Below are 19,279 nucleotides of genomic sequence, written 5' to 3'. Positions count from 1 at the left end.
ATGCTGAGGATGTTCTACGAGTCTGTGGTGGCCAGTGCTATCATGTTTGCTGTTGTGTGCTAGGGCAGCAGGCTGAGGGTAGCAGACATCAACAGAATCAACAAACTCATTCGTAAGGCTAGTGATGTTGTGGGGGTTGAACTGGACTCTCTGACGGTGGTGTCTGAAAAGAGGATGCTGTCCAAATTGCATCCCAACTTGGACAATGTCTCCCATCCACTCCATAATGTACTGGTCAGGCACAGGAGTACATTCAGCCAGAGGCTCATTCCACTGAGATGCAACACTGAGCATCATAGGAAGTCATTCCTGCTTGTGGCCATCAAACTTTACAACTCCTCCCTTGGAGTGTCAGACACCCTGATCAAATAGGCTGGGCCTGGACTAATTTCCACTTGGCATAATTAATTTACTATTATTTAATTATTTATGGTTTTATATTTCTATACTATTCTTGGTTGGTGCTACTGTAACGAAAACCAATTTCCCTTGGGATCAATAAAGTATGTCTGTCAGACTGTCTGTCTGTCTGTCTTAGACCGCCAACATAGTGTTACGAAGGATGAACAACTCTGATGGGCAGAAGGGTGCAGAGTTGCCCATGCCCCCCCCCCTTTTGGTGAATCGCAAACTGTTTTAGAGCATGCAAACTCTGCCATAGCTGTCATGCATCCATTTATGTCTCTAACAAATGGAATTTCCTTTTTACTCTCACAACAGCCTTCCGTATCAGGACTTCTTATAGGATTCTGGTTTATTGGTATTGAATACAAGAAATTTAGCCACAGCAGACATTAAACCTCCTTGTTCATCCAGTTCTTCCAGTTTGGGAAGACTTGCCATGTGCTTGAAGACAGGTTTTGCTGAAGTCTGTGATGGTCATGGCATATTCAGATCCAACTCTATGAACTCTAGATGAAATGAAAGATGAAACTCTACAAACAATCCAGTCCACTGATTCAAAGCAATCCTGTAAACATTCCTCCACCTCACTTGACTATACCAGACTACGTGGAACAGTCTAGGTTCCAAGCCTACACCAGCATCACTCTGCAACTTTTCATATACTACATCAATGACTGCACTGGTGCTGCTTCCTGCACCCATGCAGAGCTCATTGACTGCATCAATTTTGCCTCCAGCTTCCACCTTGCCCTCAAATTTACCTGGTCCATTTCCGATACATCCCTTCTCTTTCTCAATCTCTCTCTCTCTCTCTCTCTGGATGAAGTTTTTCTATTGATAGCTTTTACAAACCCACTGAATCTTACATCTACCTAGATTCTTCCCACCCTGTCATGTAAAAATACCATCCCCTTCTCTCAGTTCCTCCATCTCCACTGCATCTGCTCTCAGGATGAGGCTTTTCATTCCAGAACTAATGTGGTGTCCTTCTTCTTCAAAGAAAGGGGCTTCCATCAACGCTGCCCTCACCTGCATCTCTTCCATTTCGCACATGTCTGCCTTTTTACCATCCTTCCATCACCCCGCCAAGGATAGGATTCCTCTTATCCTCATGTACCACCCTACTGGCATCCGTGTCCAGCACATTGTTCTCTGCAACTTCCTCCATCTCAAATGGGATCCCACCACCAAGCATATTTTTCCCTTCCCTCTCCTCCACTTTCTGCAGGGATCGCTCCCTATGTGACTCCCTTGTCCATTCGCCCCTCCCCTCTGTTCTCCTTCCTGGATACTTATCCTTGTAAATGGAACAAGTGATACACCTGCCCCTGCACTTCCTCCCTCACCACCATTCAGGGCCCCAAATAGTTTCCTGGTAAGACGACACTTCACCTGTGAGTCTGTCGGGGTCACCTACTGTATCCAGTGCTCCCAGTGTGGCCTCCTTTATATCTATGAGAACTGACATAGATAGGAAGACCACTTCACCAAACACCGACACTTAATCTGTCAGAAAAAGCGGGATTTCCCAGTGGCTACCCATTTCAATTCTACTTCCTATTCCCATTCCCACATGTCAGTCCATGCCTCCTCTTCTGTTGTGATGACGGCACACTCAGATTGTAGGAGCAACATATCATATTTCATCCAGGTAGCTTCAAACCTGATGGCATGAACATGGGTTTGTTGAAATTCTGGTAATTGCCCCCCCCCCCATTCCCGTTTCCCGCTTTGACCTGCCAATCACCTCCCTCTGGTGCTCCTCCCCCTTCCCTTTCTTTCATGGTTTTCTACCCTCTCCTATCAGATTCCTCCTTCTCCAGCTCTTTATCTCTTTCACCAATCTACTTCCCAATTTTTTACTTCAACCACCCCCCCCCTAGTTTCACCTATCACCTACCACCTGCATTTCCTCCTCTCCTCCCCCAACTTCTTTTCCTGATTTCTTGCCCTTTTTCTCCCCACTCCTTATGAAGGATTTCGGCCCCAAATGTCAACCGGTTAGTCTTCTCCATAGATGTTGAGTTCCTCCAGCATTTTGAGTGTGTTGCTTGGATTCCCAGAATGTGCAGATTTTCTTGTGTTTGACCATAATTTTAGTGTCGTCACCATTAGTGCTGCAGTCCTCACTCAGTCTCTGCCCATATGCCAGGTGTGAAATTACAGCCAGGTAACTGGACATTCCAAAGAGTGGATTCAGGATGGTATGAGAAGCATTCTTGATGGTGGTTTAATAGTGATACATTGTGGTAAGTACAATAGAGCTTTGATCAGCAGCCAATCCGGACATTGGAAGTTTGGAGAGGAGAGGAATTCAATCAGGTCCACTGCCTGAGGGAAAAAGGCAGGAGCAGGTCACTGCAACATAACAGAGCTTTGACAAGTGGCTAATCCTGACCTCGGAAGCTTGAAGAGGAGGGGGCTTCAATCAGATCCATTGTCTGAGGATAAAAGGCCCCAGATAGTTCCATTTACCAGCAGGTTGTGGCAGTGTATTAGAGCTTTGACCAGCAACCATTCAGCACTTAGAAAGAACAAACTAAAGGAAAGGGCAAGTGCAGCAGCTGTTGTATAAGTGGACATTGTCAGAGTGGTGATCTTAAGGATTTAGCTCTTTGAGGCTTCAGCAAAGAGAGACTTCACTCAGAAAACTCAAGCCAGAACAGTTAGTGGAGAGGTTGTGCAGGCAGATGTTGTCTAGGTGTGTCATATAGTTCGGCACAGACTAAAAGGGCTGAGTTGGCCTGTTTCCGTGCTGTAATTGTTATATGGTTATATATTTCAGTGCAAGAAGTATCATAAAAAAGGTGGATGATAGTGTTGAAATAGAGGCAATGTGTGGTGAGGAGAAGCTGTTGATAGGACAAAATTGCAGTCAACAAAATGAGTTGCAATGTAAAAGATGGACAGAATCAAAAAGGGTGAATACAGGACTGAAGATGTTGTATCTGAATGTCCACACTGTATGGAATAAGGTAGGTGAACTTCTGGCCCAGTTGCAAATTGGCAGGTATGATGTTCTAAGCAACATGGAATCATGGCTGAAAGATTATAGCTGGGAGAATAATGTCCAAGGATGTTCATTGTAGCAGAAGGACAGTCAGGAAGGCAGAGGGACTGGTGATGCTCTGTTGGTAAAAAATGAAATCAAATTACTAGAAAGAGGAGACAGAGAGATGGGAGGTGTTGAATCATTGTGGAAACAGCTAAGGAACTGCAAGGGTCAAAAGACCCTGATAGGATTTCTATACCCTCCTCCAAACAGTAGTAAGGATGTGGCCTAAAAATTGCAACAGAAGATAGAACATGATGCCAAAAGGGAAATGCTACACTGGATGTTTTTTGTACCATTCTCTGTAAATTCTAGAGTCTAGAGACTGTTGTGCATGAAAATCCCAGATCAACAGTTTCTGAGGTTCTCAAACCAGCCCATCTGGCATCAACAATCATTCCACGGTGAACGTCACACAGATCAATTTATTTCACATTCCGATATTTAGTCTGAACAACAATTGAACTTCTTAGTCATACAGTCATAGAAAACTGCAGCATAGAAACAGGCCATTCAGCCCATCTAGTCCATGTTGAACCATTTAAACTGTCTAGTCACATCGACCTACACCTGGACCATAGCCCTACATACCCTTCCCAATCATGTATCTATCCAAACTGCTCTTAAATGTTTAAATCAAAATTGCAATCATCACCATATGCTGGCAGCTCATACCACATTCTCACTACCCTCTGAGTGAAGAAGTACCCCCTCATGTTCCCCTGAAACATTTCACCTTTCACTCTTAACCCATGACCTCTAGTTAGAATCTTAGCCAAACTTAGTGGAAAAACTTCATTTATCCTATCTATACCTCAAATAATTTTGTATGCCTCTATCAAATCTTCAATCTTCTATGTTCTAGGAAATAAAGTCCTAACCTATTCAATCTTTCCTTATAACTCAGGTCCTCCAGTCCCACAACATCTTTATAAATTTTCTCTCTACTATTTCAATCTTATTTTCATCTTTCCTGTATATCGGTGACCAAAACTGCATACAATACTCCAAATTAGGCTTCACCAATGTCTTTAACAATTTCAACATAACATCCCAACTCCTCTATTCAATACTTCAATCTATGAAGGCCAATGTGCCAGAAGCTTTCTTTACGGCCCTATCGACTTGTGATGCCACTTTCAATGAATTATGGACACATATTCCAAGATCCTTTTGTTACACCACAGTCTTCAGCGCTATACTGCTCACTTTGTAAGACCTGTCCTGCTAGTTCTTCCCAAAGTGCAACACCTCACTCTTATCTGCGTTAAATTCCACTGGCCTTTCTTTAACCCATTTTTCCAGCTGGACCAGATACCACTGCAAGTTTTGATAGTCTTCCTCACTATCCACTACATCTTCAATCTTGGTGTCATCTGCAAATTTGCTGATCAGTTAAGCACTTATCATCCAGATTGTTGATATAGATTACAAACAACATAGGACTCAGCACCAATCCCTGCAGCATTCCATTAGTGACAGACCACAAGTCAGAGAGGCAACGATCTACTGCCACTCTCTGGCTTCATCTGCAAAGCCGATGTCAAATCCAATTTACTATCTCATCTTGAATGCCAAGTGACTGAAGCTTCTTGACCAATGTCCCATGTGGGATCTTGTCAAATGCTTTGCTGAAGACCATGTAGACAACATTCCCTGCCTTGACTTCATTAACTTTTCCTGTAACTTCCTGGAAAAGTTCTATGAGTTTGGTTAGACACGACCTACTATACTCAAAGCCATGTTGATTATCCCTAATCAATCACTCTCTATCCAAACGCTCATAAGTCCAGTCCCTTAGAATATTTTCCAATAACTTTCCCACTACTGATGGCAGGGTCACTGGCTTATGATTTCCTAGTTTATTCTTAGAACTTCACTAATCAGCGGAACAACACTAACTATCTTCCTGTTGCTAAGGATGAGTTAAATATCTTTGCTAGAGCTCCTGCAATTTCTGTACTTGCTTCCCACAGGGTCCAAGTGAATACCTTGTCAGGCTCTGGGAATTCCTCCACTTTAATTTGCCTTAAGACAGCAAACACCTCCTCTGTACTCTGTATAGGGTTCATAACCTCACTGCTGCTTTGCCTCTCTTCTATTGACTCTGTGACCATGTCCTGAGTAAATACAGATGCAAAAAATCTTTTAAGATCTCCCCCATCTCTTTTGGCTCCACACACAGATTACCATTCGGATCTTCCAGAGGACCAATTTTGTTCCTTGCATTCCGTTTGCTCTTAACTTATTTGTAGAAGCCTTTAGGATTCTCCTTCACCATGTCTGCTAGGGCTTCCTGATGCCTTCTTTGAGCAGTCCTGATTTCTTTCTGAAGTGTTCTCTTGCATTTCTTATACTCCTCAAGTACCTCATTTGTTCCTGCCTGCCTTAAACTGCTATGCATCTTCTTTTTTTCTTAACCAGGGCTTCAATATCTCTCAAAAGCCAAGGTTCTCTAAACCTGTTATCTTTGACTTTTATTCTGACAAGCACACAAGCTTTGTACTCTCAGCATATCACTTTTAAAGGTTTCTCACTCACCAAGCACAAATTTGCTAGAAAACAGCCTGTCCCAATCCACATTTACCAGATCCTTTCTGATACCATCAAAATTGGCCTTTCTCTAATTAAGAACCCGAGAACCAGACCAATTCTTTTCCATAATTACCTTAAAACTAATGGCATTACGATCACTAGGCGTGAAAGTTCTCCCACACAAACTTCTGTCACCGGCCCTGTTTCATTCCCTAATAGGAGATCACTCTCTCATTGGGACTTCTGTTGACTGATTAAGGAAACTTTCCTGCACACATTTGATAAACTTTATCTCATCTAATCTGTATACAGTATGGGAGTACCAGTCAATACATGGAAAGTTAAAAATCACCTACTATCATAAACTAGAGAAAGTCTGCAGATGCTGGAAATCCAAAATCACACACAAAATGCTAGTGGAACTCAGGCAGCATCTATGGAAAAAAGCATAGTCAACTTTCTGGGCCAAAACCCTTCAGCAGGACTGGAGAAAAAATGCTAAGGAGTAGATTTGAAAAGTGGGGGGAGGAGAGAGAGAAATGACAGGCGATAGGCAAAACTTGGAGGGGGAGGGATGCAACAAGTTTCACCTATCACCTGGTGTTTCACTCTCTCCTCCCCCAACTTTTCAAATCTACTCCTCAGCTGGTCCACCTATAAAGCCTCACTGGATGAGTTCTCCAGTCTGTGCTGACAGAGCACTACCATGACATTTTCCCTGACTAGTAATGTCCTATCCAAGAGTCTCCTCCAGAAAAGTACTTGGGTGAACCTGGTACCTGCCATTCTTTTCTTTCCCAGTGCATTTTTGAATTGCAACCAATAACATTTCCAGCTGATCGAGCCAAGGTGGCCTACGTCATCACCCAACTGACCAGTCAGGCGAGAGAATGGGGAACAGCCATCTGGGAGGCAGGCTCACCTTTCTGCATCAGTTTTCAGTTATTTTCTGAGGAGACGGGAAAAGTGTTTTATCGCCCCAAACATGGGAGAGAGGCTGCCTGGTGCACGTGTAGCTGCTGGAACTCCAAGGCACAGTACACCTTCCTGAATGGCCTCTCCAAAGACATCAGAGATGAGCTGATCACCCAGGATCTTCCTGCCACCTTTGAAGCCCTGGTGGAATTGGTCATTGTATTGATGTTCGCCTTCAGCAGCGCCGCAGAGGGAGGGGTTCCAGAGGGTCCCTGGGGACACTGGGTGAGTTCCAAGCTCCTCATCAGTCTACATTGCCCTGCCGTTTGCCCCCATCTACAATTCCTGTTCCAAAGCCCGAAGCTTTGAAGGTTCACTGTACCCGCATGATGCCGACTGAAAGACAAAGGAGAATCGGCACCCGTTGCTGTCTGTACTGTGGCCAACCAAGCCACTTCATCAGCATCTGTCCAGTAAAAACCCAGTAGGACAAGGAGTACTGGTGAGTATGACCCCTGTCTGGCCTTCTTCGACACCACTCACTCTCATACCTGCTTCTCTGGAGTGGGGTGTCCAACAACGAGCAGTCTCCATCTTGTTCGATTCTGGTGTGGAGGAGTGATTTATTGATTCCAGCTTGGCTGCCCAGTGCGGGTTACTCACGTCTGCTTGAACGGTCAGACACTGGATAATATCACCCATGTCTCAGCCCCCGTGAGTCTCAGTTTATCCAGCAACCATTATGAACAGTTAACCCTTTACATTATTGACTCTCCTCAAGCTCCCATTGTCCTGGGCCATCCCTGGTTAGTTAAACACAACCCCCACATTGACTGGCTCAGTCACAAGATTGTAGGCTGGAGCCCATTCTGTCACTCCCACTGCCTCCGCCATGCTCAGATCCCCTTGTCTCAATGCCCAGATCCCCCTGAGGAATTTCCAGAACTTAGTGTCATTCCTTCTGAATACATGGACCTCAAGGCTGTGTTCAGCAAGTCCCAGACCACTTCCCTGCTGCCTGATCATCCATATGATTGTACCATTGATCTCTTGCCTGGCACCTCTCCCCCAAGGGGCTGCCCGTATTCCCTGTCCGTACCTGAAAGAGAAACAGTGAATAAGTACATGCAAGAGTGGAAGACAGCCTTCAACACCACCTCAGGCCATTACGAGTATCTGGTCATGCCATTCGGTCTCACCAATGCCCCTGCCGTCTTCCAAGCCCTGGTAAATGACACTCTCAGGGACATGCTGAACCAATTTGTTTTTTTGTATTTCAACAACATTTTGATTTTATTTCTAAGTCCCTTGCTGAACACACAGGTCACATCCACAGAGTTCTCCAGCACCTTCCGGAGAACCACTCTCTGAGACGTGAGTTTCATCTCAATACTGTCTCCTTCCTGGGGTATATAATTTCAGGCGGTTCCATCTGAACAGAAGAAGGTCCAGGCAGTGGTCAAATGGCCCCAACCTTCGACTTGTCAGGAGTTGCAATGCTTCTTGGGCTTCGCTAACTTCTGTCGCTGCTTCATCAGAAACTACAGTACACTGGCTGCACCGCTCACTGCTCTTACCTCATCGGCTGTCAGATTCTCCTGGTCCCCTGCTGCTGAAAAAGCATTCTCTGACCTGAAGGAACATTTCACCTCTGCTCCCATCCTGATTCAACCCGACACCGACCGGCAGTTCATTGTGGAGGTGGATGCGTCTGACATTGGTATAGGAGTTGTTCTCTCTCAGCGCTTGGCCAAGGATGAGAAGGTAAACCCCTGCGCTTTCTCTCACTGCCTCACTCCCATGGAGCAGAATTACGATATCTGAAACCGGGAGCTGCTGGCTGTGAAGCTAGCTCTGGAGGAGTGGAGGCATCAGCTAGAGGAAGCAAAGGTACCATTCTTAGTCTGGACTGATCACATGAATCTGGAATATATCCATACAGCCAAGCGTCTCAACTCCCATCAAGCTCGTCGGTCTGTTTTTCTCAAGATTCAATTTTACTCTGTCCTTCCGTCCCGATTCCAAGAATGGAAAACCTGATGCCTTCTCCCGAAGATTTCCCTCCTCTGAGACCCGAGGTCCCCAATGTCATCCTCCCTGCTCGCTGTCTTGTGGGAGCAGCACAATAGGACATTGAATCCATTGTGCATGCTGCTCAAACAGAGCAGGGCAGCCCCTAGTCAATGCCCCACTAACTGTGTTTATGTTCCCAGCTCTGTCCACTCACAGGTATTGCAGTGGGGTTATTCTTCCTGGTTATCCCATCACCCTGGAACCAAGCATACTCAGTCAGCGGTTCTGGTGGCCCTCCATGGGAGATGACATCGCAACCTCCTCTCAGCCTGCTCGATCTGCACTCAAGGCAAGAGCCCTAACCAGTCACCCACTAGTCTGTTACAACCCCTGTCTATCCCCAAGAGACCCTGGTCCCACATTGCCCTGGATTTTGTCCCCGGTCTTCCCCCATCAGATGGTAACACCATTCTCACAATAGTTGATCATTTCTCTAAGTCTGTACACTTCATTCCTTTACTTAAACTCCCCTCTGCCAAAGAATCAGCCAAACTACTACTACTGCATGTTTTTAAATTACTTGGTTTACCAGTAGATGTGTCAGATAGGGGCTCTCAATTCACATCCAACTTCTGGAGGGCATTCTGTAATCTTCTGGGTGCCTCTGTGAGCCTGTCTTCAGGATACCACCCACAGACCAATGGCCAGACCGAGCAGGCCAACTAACAGCTAGAGACAGTATTGCAGTGTCTGGTTACCCAGAACCTCTCCGTGTGGAGTCAGCCGCCACCCTGGGTCGAGTACACCACAAACTCTCATCCGTCCTCATCCACCGGTCTGTCCCCTTCGAGTGCTGCCTTGGCTACTGTTACGTACCCCGTAACTGGGTGTCTTACCAGCAAAGATAGAAGTATCCGTTGGAGTCTGGTACTATTTTCAAAACAGTGTTTATTAGTAAAAATATACAAATCAATATCAACAATGCAAATATACAGATAATACACGTTATCAATGCTAAACCTAAAAGTGTGGGTATAATAATAATCAATAATAAACAAGCTCTATCGTTGTCTAGGGGATAATGAATTATTATGGGAAAGTATAAAGTTCAGTTCAGTTCATACAGGCTGAGGTAGTTGTTGGTCAATGTGTTGTAATTGTTGGAGAGAGAGAGAGAGTGAGAGAGAGAGAGGGCGAGCAAACGGTGTCTTGCAAACCTTCCTTTACGATCTTGATCCATCGATGTGTTGTTGTGGCCATTTAGGTATGACCCCTCTGTCCTTTAGCTAGACCGTTCGTCTATGGTGGACTCATCACCCAGGCAAGGGTGGACACACACACAAGCCCCCACTGGCCTTGCTATAACCACTGTGAGTGAAATTGACCGATCCGTTGGGTCTCCGATGCCCCACACTTTCCCGTGGGTTTCTGATGCTCACTAGTGTGTCTCCTGGTGCATCTGAGGGGTGTCACCCCAGACCTCACTTTTATCCCCACTCACGGGGTCTCAGGTGTCAATCAGGTTTGAATGACTTAACCCATATATGTCAAACTCAAGGCCCGCAGGCCAAATCTGGTCCGTGGTGGAATTATCTTTGGCCCGCAAGATAATATCTAATTACTATTAAAGCTGGCCCCAGTAATCGAAGCGCCTATGGCGTATGATATGGCTAATGCTGAGTTTATTCAGGTACCAGGTTTTCAGGGTTTTTAGTGTTTATTCGGCAGTCTTGCTCGGCAGTCTTCTTCATAAGAAACGGAATTTGTAAAGTGAAACACTTTGTAGTTATAGCAGAGACTGAGACACATGAGAGCAGGCTGAAAAAACGGAGGCAACGAAAGCTGCGTTCACACGCGTCCGACTGATCTGGCCCGCATGAAGCTGCATTTTGCTCAATCCGGCCCGTGACCTAAAATGAGTTTGACACCCCTGACTTAACCCATCAAACCAGCCCACTCTGGCTGTCCACTGAGGGATTTTAATGAGCAGGATGGTACCACGTAAACAGCCGTCTCCGCAGCCATAAGTCTTTCGGGAGTCATAACATGGTGGATAAACATAACTCTCTCTCAGGCTATTATCAGTAACAGATGTCCTGGCCTGTTTTCTTTTGTCTCTCTTACTCTCTCGTTAGCAGCATCGAAATAGTAACAGTTTGCGATTCTCCAAAAGGGGGGGGCATGGGCAACTCTGCACCCTTCTGCCCATCAGAGTTGTTCATCCTTCGTAACACTACCAACCTCCACTGTTTCCTGCCCAGGAGGAGGAGGTTAGCGTTCCATCTGCCAAGGCATTCATCTGCCATTGTCAGCAGACATGGCGGTACACGCGGTCTGCCCTTCTCCTTGCCTCTGCTAGGATCAAGCGTCAAGCTGACTGCCATCGCTCCAAGACCCCACATTACTGCCAGGGACAGCGTGTGTGGCTTTCAACCTGAGACCTACCCTCCAAGGTGGATTCCCACAAGCTCGCCCCCCACTTCATCGGCCCCTTTCCCGTTGCTAAAGTCATCAGCTCTGCTGCCATCCGTCTCAAGCTCCCCTCCACTCACTGCCGCATTCATCCCACCTTCCATGTGTCCCATATCAAGCCCTTCATGAGCCACCCCATGTCCCGACCCCAAACCCCCCTCCCCCACAGCTCATTGATGGGTCAGAGGCCTTCATGGTGCGTCAACTGTAGGACATTCGTCACCGGGGCCGTGGCCTCCAGTACCTTGTGGACTGGGAGGGCTACGGTTCTGAGGAGAGGTGCTGGGTCCCAGCCCGTAACATCCTGGACCCCTCTCTCATCAGGGACTTCCGTCTACAGCACCCAACTCTACCTGTCGTGACGCCAGGAGTCGTCTGTAGAGGGGGAAGGGGTTACTGTCAGTACCTCTAGTTAAACTCTGTGTTTTTGTGTCTTTTCTCCCTAGCCGTCAGGCTGTGGCTTTGCACTGTCATGTGGTCTTGTTTGTTTTCATGCCCTATGTGCTCCTGTCCCCACTCCTGCTCTACTCCGGCCCCTATATCACTGATTACTCCACCCCTCACCTGTTTCCCATTATTACCCATGTTGCTGCCACCTGTATCTCATTGTGCTCCACCGATCACCTGCCTCTCTGTTTATTGCTCAGTGTATTTCACCCATTTGTTGCCAGATTGATTGCTGACCAGCAAGGGAGTTGGTGCATGTGTGAAAGTGGTTTGGAACTTGTTGAGAGAAAGAGAGTGGGGAAGGAGTGGGAATTGCTGGGAGGGGGTTGCCTGGGTCTGGTAATGGCAGACAAGGCGAGAGGAGGGGCTGAGGGAAAGAGTGGAGAAGGAGCGGGATAGGGATTTGGGATCAGAGGTAGGCAACTGGGGAGAAATGGATTATTGTGAAGGGAGAAATAAAGGGAATAAGGAGATAGTGAGGGGATAGATAAATGAAAACCAAGACAAAGGGAATAAAAGAATAAGAAATGACAATGGAGAGAGTTCTGAAAGTGAGGAAGATGAACAAGTTCAGAGAGGAGGTGTTGTCATAATTAGGTTTAATGAGAAGGCGCAAGGACACATGAAGAAAATTAACCTGTTTGTGCTAACAACAACTCTGGCAAATAAGAAAGGGGAAATAGTATTTGCAAAAGTCCTTAATGATGGCAATCTATTGGTAAGATGTGCGAATGAGGAACAACTTGAGAAAGCACTCAAGCTAAAAGAGATAGGAAAATGCAAGGTGGAATATACAGGGAGGGTGGGAGCACGAAATGGTGGTGGTAAAGGAGTGATCACGGGTGTACCAATGAGTATAAACATGGAGGAGTTGAAGAGGAATATCAAAGGGGGGAAAGTAATTAATGTTCTAAGACTGAAAACAACAAAAGAGGGAATGAAAAAGGAAAGTGAAACAGTATTGATTGAATTTGAAGAAGAAAGAGTTCCAAGGAAAGTGTTCCTGGGTTTCATGAGTTACCCAGTAAGGGTATATGTGCCAAAGCCATTGAGGTGCTATAATTGTCAAAGGTTTGGACACATAGCTAAAAACTGTAAAAGGCAGAGGAGATGTGCTAGATGTGGGGATGATCATGAATATGGAAAGTGCGGAACAGGAGTGCAACCAAAATGCTGTAATTGTGAAGGAGCTCATAATGTGGTGTGAGGTTATGAGACCGGATAATAAAATTCAAGAAATAAGAGTGAAAAGAAAGATCACTTATGCAGAAGCTGTAAGAATGTCAAGAGAACAGAATAATGCTCCTAATGACCAGAGAGCAATAGGAATGCAAGAGATGCAGCGAAGAGTAAATGACAGGATTTATGTGGGAAAAAAAGCTCTAGTAACATTCATTGCAGGAGTCATTAATAGTACGGCAGAGATAAAGTCAAAAAGTGACAAAATTCAACTGGTGGTCAAAGCAGCAGTAAACCATTTAGGGTTAGTAGGACTGACATGGGAAGAAGTGAGGGAGAACCTCACTAATCAGTCAAGCCAGGAAGTGTCATAGGTTGGTTAGTACTCATTATGGTGATTCTTTTGCAATGGAATGCAAGGAGTTTACTGGCCAATGGCCAGGAATTTAAGGACTTTATTAAGGAAATGGTTGTAAAACCGGATGTCGTGTGTATTCAGGAAACTTAGTTGAAACCAGCTTTAGACTTTGTGGTACATGGGTATACAATGATAAGGAAAGATAGAAATCTAGGGGGAGGAGGAGGTTGTGCTATGTTAATCAAGCAAGGTATACCATATAGAGTACTGGAAAAAGGAGATGATCAGGAATACATAGTGGTGGAAATATGGGAGAGAGGGGAGGGAGTGGTTATAATTAACTACTACAATCCATGTAAAAGGTTGGATTTGGACAGCCTACTAAGGATATAAGGACAAAATAGACATAAAGTAGTGTGCTGTGCAGATTTCAATGCTCACAGCACAATATGGGGAGATCCGATTACAGATTCAAATGGAACGGTAATTGAAGATTTGATGGAAGAAAGGGATTTGGTATGTATGAATGATGGTAGAGGAACAAGGATAAACATAACAACAGGAACTGAGTTGGTATTAGATATTACATTAGTGTCTAATGTCTTGGCTGGCATTAGTAACTGGGGAGTTTGGACTGCTTCAACAGTAGGCAGTGATCACTACCCAGTTTTATGTTCAGTGGGTGAAAGAGTTGAAATAAGACCAGGTGGGGGAGTCCCAAAGTGGATGTTTGGAAAAGCAGATTGGGGTAAGTTCCAGAAGTTAAGTGAAGAAACATTGACAAAGATTGACATTTCTGGAGATATAGATGAATTAAACAGTCAGGTGACTTCAACAATTATTATGGCAGCAGAAGGATCTATACCCAGGAGTAAAAATAGGATGAATAGAGAACTAGTGCCATGGTGGACAGAGGAATGTTGTCAGGCTGTGAAAAACAGAAATAGAGCATTCAGGCTAGTTAAAAGAACCCATGATATGCAGCATTTGAGTCAATATAAGAAGGCACAGGCAGTGGTGAGAAGAACTATATGTCAAGCCAAAAGGGCAAGTTGGAGGAGTTTTTGCAACAAAATAGGAAGAACAACACCTGTGGGAGAGGTATGGGGAATGATTAAGAGGATGGGGGGAGATAGAAGGGATTGGGAGTATCCAGTAATGATATCTGAGGAGGAAACAGCAGTCTCCAGCAGGGATAAGGCTGAGATCATGGCCAAGTCATTTGTAAAGATACATAGTTCAGAAAATGTGTCTGAAGAAGGGAGAAGGAGAAGGGAAAGAACAATGAGTCAATACCCAGGTGTGTTAAACAGAAGGAAAGAAACAGATGATATAATTGATGATCCATTTACTTTGGCAGAAATGGTGAGAGCAATAAAGAGATCGAGACCAACCTCCCCAGGGAAAGATCTAATATGCTATTTTTATGCTAAAAAATCTAGGAGAAGGAGTGCTCTTGAAGTTACTGCATTTTTGTAACAGAGTGTGGGAGGAGGGAAGATTACCAAGTGCATGGAAAGAAGCAGTAGTAATTCCAATAAGGAAACCTGGCAAGGATCCGTCAAAACCCACTAGCTACAGGCCAATAGCACTAACATCAAATATATGTAAGGTAATGGAAAGGATGATAACTGAAAGGTTATCATATGATCTTGAGAAGAGAGGAATGCTGGCAAGTTATCAGAGTGGTTTTAGGAAGGGAAGGAATTCCATGGACTCAGTTATAAGGTTAGAGACTGAAATAAGAAAGGCCCAGACAAATAAAGAATCAGTAGCTGCTGTGTTTTTTGACATTGAAAAAGCCTATGATATGATGTGGAAGGAAGGATTATTAATTAAACTGCACAAGATGGGGTTTGGGGGGAGAGTTTTTAATTGGATTAAAGATTTTTTGTTTGGTAGAAAAATTCAAGTTCGGATTGGATCAGAATTATCAAAACAGTACATAGTGGGAAATGGCACACCTCAGGGTAGTGTGATTAGCCCATTACTTTTCATCATTATGATCAATGATGTCTTCAGAAAGGTACCAGTGGATATAGGTAGGTCACTGTTTGCGGATGATGGGGACTTGTGGAAAAGAGGCAGGAACATGGAGAATATAATCAGGAAACTACAAGGAGCAATTGATGAAGTGGTAGAGTGGGGTTATGATGGGGCATGTAGATTTTCAGTGGAAAAAACTCAAACTGTATTTTTCACTAGGAAAAGAATTGAAGTAGGGAAGAAGTTAAGGATGTATGGGATTGAATTAGAAAGGGTTGGATCATTTAAATTTCTGGGAGTTATATTTGATTGATGATTAACATGGGCAGACCATATCAGGAAAGTTGAGGAGAAATGTAAAAAAGTAATAAACATGATGAGATATTTGACTGGTCGGGAATGGGGAACAAGTTGTTCAGCATTAAAGAGAACGTATGTGGCTTTAGTAAGATCTGTGTTGGATTATGGAAGTGTAGCATATGGATCAGCAGCTAGGTCTCTTATAAGGAAACTGGATGTGATTCAGGCTCAGGTTTTGAGAGTGTGCAGTGGGGCTTTTAAAACATCACCAGTATCAGCCCTGCAGGTAGAAATGGGAATAATACCTTTGGAATTAAGAAGGATGCAACTGATGGCAAACTACTGGGTTAATTTGCAGGGACACAATGATTCTCACCCTGCTAAAGGAGTGTTGCAGGAGTCCTGGGAAAATGGGAGGTTTCAGAGGGAAAACTTTAGTCGGGTAGGGAATGATATTGCTAGATCACGTGGAGTGTTTGATCTAAGGGTAAGTCCTTCAGTAGTTTATCCGGTTGTAGCTCCATGGAAGCTGGTATGGCCTGACATATACTGGCATTTGTTAGAGGTAAAAAGGAAAGTATAAAACTGATTTGGTAAGTGCATTTAACTGTCATGTGATGGAAAAGTATAGTGATTATACTCAGGTCTATACAGATGGTGCTAAGGAACCTGAGACAGGAGTGACAGGGTTTGGGGTGGCTATACCAGCAAAAGCAATTGCAATCAGCAGAAGAACATCTGATAAGTTAGCGATGTATACAGTGGAGATGATGGCAGTGTTGGTTGCGTTGCGTTGGGTGGAGAAAACTAAGCTAGTCAAAGCATTGATATGCTCAGATCCATCTTCAGTACTAGCAAGTTTAAGGTCTTCTCACTCAAATAGCCGGCAAGATGTACTTCATGAAGTCCTTCAGTCAGTCACAAGAGTTGCAAATCAGGGAGGTCAGGTTAAATTTCTATGGGTTCCAGCTCATGTAGGGGTGAAGGGCAATGAAAGGGTGTATGAGTTGGCAAAGAGGGCAATAAAGAAAGAAAATATAGAAATGCACATTAGTATCAGTAAAGCAGAGGTTAAGTGTGTAATCTGGGAAAAAAATTAACCAAATGTGGCAAGAAAGATGGGACAGGGAGGGGAAAGGGAGGCATTTATATCAAATACAAAAAAGTGTTGCAGGTACTAGGGTAGGAAGTAGATACAGAAGAGAGGAAATTGTGTGGACTAGGTTAAGGCTGGGGCACTGTGCACTAAACCAAACATTGAAATTGATAGGGAAACACCAGACAGGATTGTGTGCGGAATGTCAGGAAGAGGAGTCAGTAGAACATGTTGCAGGAAGTACGGGATACAGAGAGAGATGTTGAGAATTAATCTAAGGGAATTGGGGGTGCAGGAATTCACATTAAAAGGGTTGCTGGGCATGGGTGAGAGAACACAGGTCAGGGTATTTTTAGCATTCTTAAGGGGTACAAGAGTTTTTTATAGGATATGATGGATAAACAGAAATAGGGTACTAGGATGGGGAGGATAAAGTGTAGGTTAGGGTATGTGTATGTGTGCGATTGGGTGAAGGGATTTAGAATGTGAGACCATCGCATACTCCGGAACAGAAGGAGGCGGTAATGCACCATTAAGCTGGGTGCCAACCGCCATATAACAAGACGGAGAGAGATTGTGTCAGTGAGTTTTCCTGAGCCTTTCCAGCATTTGTATCTGCTTTCTGTCCATATGAATATCGACTGCCTGTTTCCCGATTCTGGTTTTTGAATTTCTCTGGATGTTTTGATCTCTGCCTGAACTTTGACACTGACTTTGCTTTCACCTCGGGACTTGTTACTTAATTAATATCACTGTGTGCACAGTATTGGGTCTGTAATTGGATCCCTGCTCCAGAGTCCTGACACTAACTCCCTGAACTCACGTTGCAGAATCTCATCCCTCTTCCTACTTAGAAACAGAAAACCTACAGCACAATACAGGTCCTTTGGCCCACAAAGTTGTGCCGAACACGTCCCTACCTTAGAAATTACTAGGCTTACCTATAGCCCTCTATTTTTCTAAGCTCCATGTACCTATCTAACAGCTTCTTAAAAGACCCTATCATATCCACCTCCACCACCGTTGCCAGCAGCCCATTCCACGCACTCACCACTCTCTGAGTAAAAAAACTTAACCCTGACATCTCCTCTGCACCTACTCCCCAGCACCTTAAACCTGTGTCCTCTTGTGGCAACACTCAAGAAGCTCGACACCATCCAGTACGAGGAAGCCTACTTGATTGGTACCCCTTCCGTAAGCATCCAATCCCTCCACCATCGATGAGCAGTTGTAGCAGTGTGTACGATCTACAAGATGCACTGCAACAACACACTGAAGTTCCTAAGGTAGCACCTTCCAGACCCAAAACCACTACCATCTAGAAGGACAAGAACAACAGATACCCGGGAACACAATCAATGGAAATCCCCCTCCCAGTCTCTCACCATCCTGACTTGGGAACATATCGCTGTCCTTCATTGTCGGTGGGTCAAAATCATGGAATTCCCTCCCTAATAGCTCTGTGGGTGTACTTACACCTCAGGGACTGTAGTGATTCAAGAAGGCAGCTCATCACCACCTTCTCAAGGGCAACTAGGGATGGGCAATAAATGCTGGCGATGCTCACATCCCATAAATGAATAAATAAATAAATCACATGAGTGATTTATTTAATCACATAAGGAGGAAATAGCAGAGGTACTTAATGAATACTTTACTTCAGTATTCACTATGGAAAATGATCTTAGTGATTGTAATGATGACTTGCAGCAGACTGAAAAGCTTGAGCATGTAGATATTAAGAAAGAGGATGTGCTGGAGCTTTTGGAAAGCATCAAGTTGGATAGGTCACCGGGACCGGATGAAATGTGCCCCAGGCTACTGTGGGAGGCAAGGGAGGAGATTGCTGAGCCTCTGGCGATGATCTTTACATTATCAATGGGGACGGGAGAGGTTCCTGAGGATTGGAGGGTTGTGGATGTTGTTCCTTTATTCAAGAAAGGGAGTAAGATAACCCAGGAAATTATAGACCAGTGAGTCTTACTTCAGTGGTTGGTGAGTTGATGGAGGAGATCCCTAGAGGCAGGATTTATGAACATTTGGAGAGGTATAATATGATTAGGAGTAGTCAGCATGGCTTTGTAAAGGGCAGGTTGTGCCTCACGAGCCTGATGCAATTTTTTGAGGATGTGACTAAACACATTGATAAAGGAAGAGCAGTAGATGTAGTGAATATGGATTTCAGCAAGGCATTTGATAAGGTACCCCATGCAAGGCTTTTTGACAAAATAAGGAGGCATGGGATCAAAGGGGATATTGCTTTGTGGATCCAGAACTGGCCTGCCCACAGAAGGCAAAGAGTGGTTGTAGATGGGTCATATTCTGCATGGAGGCCAGTGACCAGTGGTGTGCCTCAGGGATCTGTTCTGGGACCCCTTCTCTTCGTGATTTTTATAAGTGACCTGGATGAGGAAGCGGAGGGATGGGTTAGTAAATTTGCTGATGACACAAAGGTTGGTGGTGTTGTGGATAGTGTGGAGGGCTGTCGGAGGTTACAGTGGGACATTGAAAGGATGCAAAA

The sequence above is a fragment of the Hemitrygon akajei genome, chromosome 13, assembly GCF_048418815.1.
Source record: "Hemitrygon akajei chromosome 13, sHemAka1.3, whole genome shotgun sequence".
Lineage (NCBI taxonomy): Eukaryota > Metazoa > Chordata > Chondrichthyes > Myliobatiformes > Dasyatidae > Hemitrygon > Hemitrygon akajei.
The sequence above is the reverse complement of the archived record's forward strand: the minus strand, read 5'-3'. Positions refer to the sequence as shown.